The sequence below is a fragment of the Coregonus clupeaformis genome, unplaced genomic scaffold (genome assembly GCF_020615455.1).
Source record: "Coregonus clupeaformis isolate EN_2021a unplaced genomic scaffold, ASM2061545v1 scaf0472, whole genome shotgun sequence".
NCBI lineage: Eukaryota > Metazoa > Chordata > Actinopteri > Salmoniformes > Salmonidae > Coregonus > Coregonus clupeaformis.
In genome coordinates, this window is record NW_025533927.1 from 243452 (window position 1) to 252793 (window position 9342).

Below are 9342 nucleotides of genomic sequence, written 5' to 3' on the forward strand. Positions count from 1 at the left end.
GGTAGTCATTCAAAAATCAGGTTAAACACTATTATTGCGCACAGAGTGACTTATTATGTGACTTGTTAAGCAAACGTTTACTCCTGAACTTATTTAGACTTACTATAACAAAGGTATATACTTACTGACTCAAGACATTTCAACTTTTAATTTTTAATTAATTAGTAAAAATGTCTAAAAAACATAATTCCACTTTGACCTTATGGGGTATTGTGTGTAGGCCAGTGACACAAAATCTCAATTTCATACATTTTAAGTTCAGGCTGTAACACAACAAATTGTGGAAAAAGGGATGTGAATACTTTCTGAAGGCACTGTAGAGACAAGTCTCACCTATATTGTAAGGTACACTGTTGCCCTCTGAAGGTTAGTGTTAGTTTAGGCCTCTCTTTCTCAGTGTGTGGGGAGAAACTTTTTTTTTACTTCTTCCCCAGACAGATGATGGCAAACACTACCTCTACGTCTTATAAACTTTTTATAGGACATTAGCATTTTGAGAATCCGTTATCCATCTTCTTTGGATTAATGAGGAACAGTTATGTGGGAATTAGCCTCCTAATCTTCCTCCACCATTTGCTGCATATGGTAGCTTTCAGGCTATCGCAAAGAGTCCAGACATCGACATCTGAATTGTAATTAGAAATTGTGTGGTGAATGTTACACTGTACTTGTAATGTCTGTAATGTACACTCCGCCAACAGGCACTACAGAGGGCATACATCTTACATGGGCTCAAACAACAAGAGGAGTCGGTTGAATAGGACAAAGAAAATAAGATTAGGTTAATTTGAGAAGTTTACAGAAAATTACACCCTCAAAGGCAAACAGGGGATTAGTGTTAACTGCATAATAATTAGTAAACAACAGCAGTTAGAGGATATTAACCAAAGGACTATGGAAATGCCACACAAGAAAACTGGCATTCAAATTAAACAATATAATTACTTGTAGAATTATTAACTTAACTCTGTTAATTGCCGTATTGAACGACTCACTGTGCTTTGTGACATTCTCCTTGTTTTTTCCATACATGCACTTGAGTATGTGGATTTATGACTTTTATACTTGTTTGAATGGCTGGTGTATTTTGTACTCTAATTAAATAGGTCCTTACTTTAGGGTGTTTTTTCCCCAAATCTGCCTCATGTAAAACATCTTTAGCATCATGATTTTGGAATTGGAACTGACTGACTTCGTTCACACAGGACCACGCAGTTGATTCCTGTACATATTGGGTGATTGCACACAACTCAGTTGAAATGCAGTACACTTCATCAATGTCGAATATATAAATACTACTGCATGCTCAAGTTTGATCCTTGCATTCAAGACCTAAGACATATCTGGAGTCATCTCATCTGTAGTACCATCAATGTCCTTAAGATGGCAGTCTTGATGTATCAAACAGGCTACAGTGGTTGATTAGACTCCATAAAGGAGACAGAGAAAGAAGTGCGATCACAGTTTTAGTGATACAGATAATTGAATCCATTTCAATGAGCCCTGGTTCAGGTGAATGCCAAGCCTTTATAGGGTAAAATAGAGCATGGTGATTAAGTTACCACTGAGAGAATGACTTATCTCATTACTCCATCCATTTAAACAGGCAGCTCCCACTGAGTTCTAATTAGAATGTTCCAGCATCATTTAAGTCCCCTGCCTTCTCTAATCTACTCTAGGACAACACATTAACCCAGACCTCACTGATGAACTAATGTGTTTAACTTGAATAATTCCAGATTTAGTTGTGAGGGGTAATACCATCTTTAAACCTGAAGAATAGAAGGAACTATGACAAGAATCCGGTTTGTGCCAAAATTCCACAAATAGGTTCCCAGCATTTTGAAAGTATGGCTCATTAGTCATGTTGGCACTGGATTGTTCTTGACTTTTTTGGCGGGGACAGCCCTGGGTATATGCTTTGTGCCCCGGTACAGTTTTGAAGAGGCAGGTGTGAAACCTAGATTATTATGCCAGGACTGGAGCAGGTACTCGTTCTATTTGGATGGCTCTTCCAGTCCAGAGAGTGAGCTAAGTAGCATGCTGAAGTGTAATACACTACTTACCAGCAAACATGAAACATGGGTAAAAAACAGCTGGAGAGGGACTAGACCAGTAGAATTTACAGTATATTGATCTTGCCAATGTTATCTGTCTTTCAAAAATACCCTGGCATGTGTCCACCATTATGTTAATGGCTATTTTAGCCAATTATTGCCTGTTTCTCCATATCTGTTGTGTATGGTGATTACCATAACAATTAAAACGAAAGTACATTGTCACACTTTTGTAGGATGTTTGATGAGGTTTCATTTCAGCCCAAATTAAGAGTTCTGAGGAGTGACATAAAAGGTTAGGTCACACTTTTTGCTAAGGTGGTCATGCACTGCCCAATCTCCCTCACTCTTGGGTAATGCTATAACAAAAGATAAATATTGAGTCCATCAGTGCCTGTTCTTTAGCCTGAAGTGGACCATGACTTTTAGCTGATTGAGGACAAGGTTGCTTCTCTAAAGATGGATTCCTGAATCATTTAATGTCCTTGTAAATCACTCAATACATGAAAATATCATGATGTACTAAAACTAAATTAATATCAGCTGGTTTACTACCGCCTTTAAGAAGTGCACTCATTGTGGCATTATGGTTAATAATATGATTAGGAAAACTGTAATCAGCTCACTCTGACAGTAATGAAATGACTAGCTATCATTATAATTCACAGCACAAAGTCACCTCAGGCTAAGCATCTAACCTGACGATTAACTTGCCCAGCAGGTAACTGCTGTAAGAGGTGCTCAGCATGGCGGTTGGAAATCAATTAATTATGTGTGTAGGGAATTTAATTAAGAAGGTGTTTATAGGTTGGCACAGACCCAATTGCCATCACCATCTTTTTTATATATATTTTAAAATGTAATGAAGATTTGGTACTGAGTCTCGGGCTAGTTTTAAAGGCGAACTAGACATATTAGCAAAATTACCTGGCTAAACAGTTCTTATGTGAACACAGAGGTCACTCAAAAGACTGAGATCAATTTATAATTTAAAAAACCTATATATTCAACCTCCCCCACAGAAAAATGAGTTAATTACCAAGCTTCTGCAATGAAAGATTCAATGAAACACTGTAGGCTTAGTATTTTTGCGAAACAATTTTAATGAGTGAAAAATATAATTAGGCTTGTCCTCTCTCAATTTAGAGTCCCTACTTTGGCTTGATCATTATGAAGTCATCACTGTATCTACATCACCACAGTATAATAAACGTGTAACTGTGTAAAATATTCAACAACAGTTGTTTTAATATTTGTTCTCAGACATACATAGCATGTAAGGTCAGGGCAGAACAACAAGTGGTTTAGTGATAAGAAGCATCTTAACACTACACCTCATTGTGTCTGCTAGATGACAGAGATGAAACGAATGTTCATAAATGACTCTTGGCAGATTGTTAGCATTCATGGCAGAAATGCTCAACAAGGTCTTCAGCGGTAATTAATGTCTGCTGGCATTTGAATCTTCATTTTGCACTAATGATATGCGTGGTATTAATTAAGTGATTAGCATAACAACCATTGGACAATGTCCTGGGGGAAGAGCAGGGGGATGCTTTTTCTCTCTGTGAGCCATGTGCTCATTAATGATTCCTTTCAGCTAACTCCAATAACCTTAACAAACTTTCCTCCACAAACATAGTGTTTTTATCATTAATATTGGGTCATTCATGAATTTTCTCTTTCCATGAATTCGGAGGCAGATTTGAGATGCCTCACTCCAGCACATAATTGCAAAACAACACAGTTTGGCCTCAAATTACTGATGTTATTGATTTAAAATACATTTGAATGAAAGCAAGGTTTTTCAAGCATCAATGAAGATGGAATCTTGTTCATGTGTGCAGTGTCAAAAGGAAGAGGATGATTCAATTAATGTACGTTCAAGGCAAGGGGAAATTACTCAATGCCAATTCATATTTAACAAATGTTCAAATATAGACATCAACAGCAGGAGCAAGAAGTAGGTAGAGTGACAGTGGGGGAAGGGGGTTGTAATCCATATTTACTATGTCGACTAATATGCCACAAGGATCAACATTCTGAGAGGACCAGGGCTATAGAATAGTATGACCCCTCTACAGGGAACTGAGAAAGAGATAATCGACGTTTGCTCCTGTAGAAGTGAGCCGCCCCTCTGCTGTGCACAGCAGGACTGTCCCAGAGCTCCACTGAGGAGGCATGGCACCTCAGTAACCACCGCAGCCCACGGCTCTGCTTTGTCACTGCTCTGAGAGGGAGGGAGGGAGGGAGGGAGGGAGGGAGGGAGGGAGGGATGCCCCCTGATACTGGGAGCAATTAGCTTGAAGTTTGTGCAGCAGAGCCTTTGCATACACTTGACTTTGGAACAGTGAAGAAAACTTTCTCCCTGATCCCGCTGTGTACTGTCTGTGAGTGAGATGCAAGACAGGAAAGTGACTATGACCGTGGCTTTGATAGCCTGAGGTCAGAGCTTACTCTAGTGGCTATGACAGGAAAATGTCATGAAACATACTGTTAATATGAAGGCCAAACCTACAACCATCAAACTTGATATAACATAACAGTATGGTGGTGTTAAACGCTCCCTGACGTTGAGCTCTTGTCAGTCTCTGCTCCAAGGACACAGACAAGAATCACTCCATTCTTTGTCAGTCTCGCCCCATTTGCAAGACAGTGGCCAGCCTTCTCTGTGCCGCAGAGTGGCCAGGGGAGTTAAACATCATTGAAGGGAGGAGCAGGACTCAGATTGCCTTGAGGTGGTGGGCAGATCTCTCTCGTGAGCCAATTTAGAGTGACCTTGAGTTGTCCCCTGCGTTTGGAAGTCCTGATAAGTGTCCCCTCAATCTGGGGGCTTTGTCACACCCCTGTGCGTATGGTCCTGCAGCGATGAGAAGGAAGTGAACCCGAACAACCCCGACCAACAGGGATTTACCTTGACTTCACTGAGCCGCAGAGACAGGGACACAGATAAGAAAATATTTTATGCCTTTCCTGAAAATGTTCAGTACTTTGTTGAGGGAAAATGGATTATATAACCCATACTGCTTAGCACAAAGTTACAGTAGGAATGTGTTTTATTTTGATGAAATGTCAAACATCAACTTTATAATCTTAGGATCAGAAGTGTACTGTATGTCTACATTCATTAGCTACTATTAAGGCAATTAGAGAGACTACGAGAAGTGGTGGATGAAAAACCATCAGAATTATCATTGAGCAATCCATAGAATTTAACTCTCCTGTCTACGTCAATTTTATTGATTTTGAAAAGGTGTTTCACAGTATAGACCGAGAGATGCTGTGGAAACTTATGGCACACTATAGAATCCCACCCAAATTCATGATATCATTAAGCACACCTACCAAGGAATGCAGTGTCAAGTCCTTCATGAGGGGTTTGGCAGGGCTGCCTACTCTCTCCCTTCCTCTTCCTCCTTTGCGTCGACTGGATCATGAAACAAACAACCAACAATAACCGAAACCCGTATTCAGTGGAGCCTGACCGAGCAGCTAGAGGATCTCTGCTGATGATTTGGCACTAGTAGTACATAAGGATCATGAGGATCAACAGTAAAGACAACACACCAATAACCATGGAAACAACCACCTAGAGGAAGTAGCCAGATTCACCCACCTAGGTAGTGTGATAACTGTGGATGGAGGAAGATGTGAAACAAATAATTGGTAACGCAAGAATAGCATTCAACACCCTAAATAAGATCTGGAAAACTAAAAACATCTCACTTAAAACAAAATGGAAAATATTCAACTCAAATGAAATGAAATCCATTCTTCTGTACGGATCTGAAACATGGAGAACCACCACTAACATACTGAACAAATTACAACAACCACTGTCTCAGAGTCCACTGGCCAGATACATCAGCAACATCAAGCTGTGGGAAACTACTAAACAAGAACCAATAGAAGAACATCTCAAGAGGAGAGTGAAGTTGGATAGGTCACACACTCAGAACAAACAATAATTCAATCACAAAACGGGCTCTAACATGGAACCCACAAGGCAAATGCATAAGAGGAAGACCTAGAACCACCCGGAGACAAAGCACGGAGCAGGAGATGAAGGCTGAGTGTCTGACATGACAACGCCTGGAGAGGAGGGCAAAAGACCGAAAGGGATGGAGGCGATTCATCGATGGCCTATGTTCCGCAAGGAATACAAGGGCCTAAGTAAGGAGATCATAAAAAACACACAAAAACAATCACAACTCCCTCTCCCATCCAACCAAACCAAACAACCATCCAATGTTTTGATCCAACGTCAAAGCAGGACGACTTCTCACCCACATCAACTCCTCATCGACCTCTTTAGGGTGCCCCGGTCAAACTAGTCTCTAATTGCACTTTGCATGTTCGTTAACCTGCGCTGGCCCACAATCCACAGGGGGTTCATTATCCGGGAGGGTGGCCCTTCACGGTACATCTCTGACCCAGTCTTTGACCCGGCTCACGTCAACGTTGCATCTCACTCTCATTAATAACAGCTAGGCGAGCGAGGCAGCCGAGCCACGAGCCCATTGCTACAATGCAACCCACTGTTATTGATCAGCCTTTGTATTAAATGTTGTGGTCGCCCCGAGGCAGTGAGCAATTAAAAAGCAAAAGCTGTGAAAGCATACACACTTAGCATGACATAATGAATGCATGCTAATTATTTCATTTGAGAGTATGAGAGAAACTCTGTGCACTCTCAGACAGTGGGGTTGAGGAGAAAGAGTGAAAACAAACAAAGTACAGATGTAGGATCTTAATTAGATCACTCTTTTGTTGCTGAGAATTGTCCTGCGCTGCAGAAAATACAGATGAGCTTTGTGATTTACATTTTTTAAAAATTGCTGAAAACCTGCACTAACATATAACATTTGTACGATTTTACTGAGTTACAGTTTATTTACGGAATTGAAATAAATTCATTAGGCCCTAATCAATGGATTTCACATGACTGGGCAGGGGCCTATGCCCTCCCAGGCCCACCCACTTGGGAGCCAGGCCCACCCACTGGGGAGCCAGGCCCAGCCAATCAGAATGAGTTTTTCCCCACAAAAGGGCTTTATTATAGACTGAAATACTCCTCAGTTTCATCAGCTGTCCAGGTGGCTGGTCTCAGACGATCCCGCAGGTAAAGAAGCCGGATGTGGAGATCCTGGGTTGGCGTGGTCTGCGGTTGTGAGGCCGGTTGGACATACTGCCAAATTCTCTAAAATGACATTGGAGGTGGCTTATGGTAGAGAAATGAACATTCAATTCTCTGACAACACCTCTGGTGGACATTCCTGCAGTCAGCATGCCAATTGCACACTCCTTCAAAACTTGAGACATCTGTGGTGTTGTGTTGTGTGACAAAACTGCACATTTTAGAGTGACCTTTTATTGCCCCCAGCACAAGGTGCACCTGTGTAATGATCATGCTGTTTAATCAGCTTCTTGATATGCCACACCTGTCAGGTGGATGGATTATCTTGGCAAAGGACAAATAATCACTAACAGGGATGTAAACAAATTTGTGCACAACATTTGAGAGAAATAAGCTTTTTGTGCATATGGAACATTTCTGGGATCTTCTATTTCAGTTCATTAAACATGGGACTATCACTTTACATGTTGCATTTTTATTTTTATTCAGTATATATTAACAGTATTGCACTTTTCATGTAGCCTCCTTTTGTCCAGCTCACCACCGATCAAGCAACATTACTGACTAAACAGTCAAATCCTGGTGTTGCAGGATTATTTTGCTATGATAATACTGGTGAAATGAAGATCCTATATATGTAATCATCATAGCATGTCTTGAAGAAAGTGAATCAAATATTTCCAGTGTAAATGATAACCATGTTATGATAAGATCATACAGACATTCTCAAACCAAAGATGAGATGAGATTAATTTTGTCTTGAAAAAGGTTCTGGCACCAGTTTTCTAAAAGCCACTAGATATTACTATGGCAACACCTGCAGTGGGAAATCGTCCTCACATCTTGTCCTCAAAGCAACACAACCTTTCACAGTGTTCATGACTGTTCTCACCTTTACCCATAGTAACTGACTTTGTTCCTTAGTCAGAGAGAGAGCCTCAAAACCTCCTAAATGTCATTCCATTGTATTACCATGTACAGTAATTATACAATCATTATGGTCAACCGTACTGTCTATCAAAGAGGTTCTGAATGGCAAAGGCACTGAAGAATTGTGAATATTTAGAGGTGATATGATGACATCCATGCTAAAGAGGAACCCATTCTCAACCTGCAAATGTCTTGTTTGACACTTCAATTTTCTAGAAAGGTCACAGAATTTACAATGGCGATGCGTGTTTATTTACTATCAGCCAATTAGATTGGGAGAGAATTAGATGACCAGATTACTTGGGTGCTTTTGGGAATAGTCCATGGCACAAAACACACTGCATTAACGAGTAATATGTTAGTTTAAGAGAGTGGAGAATGTCTTCCAGCTGTAAAATTAAAAACAGAGAGAATGTATGTATGAGCATGTTATGGGAGGCCTTCCCCGGATGCCTACCTACCTAGTACTGTACCGCATACGTTCGTGCCAGAGGAGGCTGGTGGGAGGAGCTATAGGAGGACGGGCTCATTGTACAGACTGGAATGGAATAAATGGAACGGTATCAAACACATCAAACATATGGAAACCACATGTTTGACTCTGTTCCATTGATTCCATTACTCTTTACAATGAGCCCGTCCTCCAATAGCTCCTCCCACCACTCTCCTCTGCTTCCTGCCTACCTATCTTCCTACCTACCTACCTACCTACCTACCTACCTACCTACCTACCTACCTACCTACCTACCTACATACACTACCGGTGATTCCAGGTGACTACCTCATGAAGCTGGTTGAGAGAATGCCAAGATTGTGCAAAGCTGTCATCAAGGCAAAGGGTGGCTATTTGAAGAATCTCAAATATAAAATTTATTTTGATTTGTTTAACACTTTTTTGGTTACTACATGATTCCATATGTGTTATTTCATAGTTTTGATGTCTTCACTATTATTATACAATGTAGAAAATAGTAAAAATAAAGAAAAACCCTTGACTGTGTAACGATCCCTGCAGTCTGAGTCGGTTTCTGTCTGGGTACTAGTTTTTCTGCTCGGGATCTCCAGTTTCCCGAGGGTTCTGGAACGCTCCCTGCCTGGTTGCCGGGCAACGTTGCTAGGCGGGAGCTCTCTTGATTTCCGCACCTGCATCCCATCAGCAATCTGCACACCTGGTCCTGATCATCACCCTTCTTAGGCTCTGTCCTAACATCCATTCCC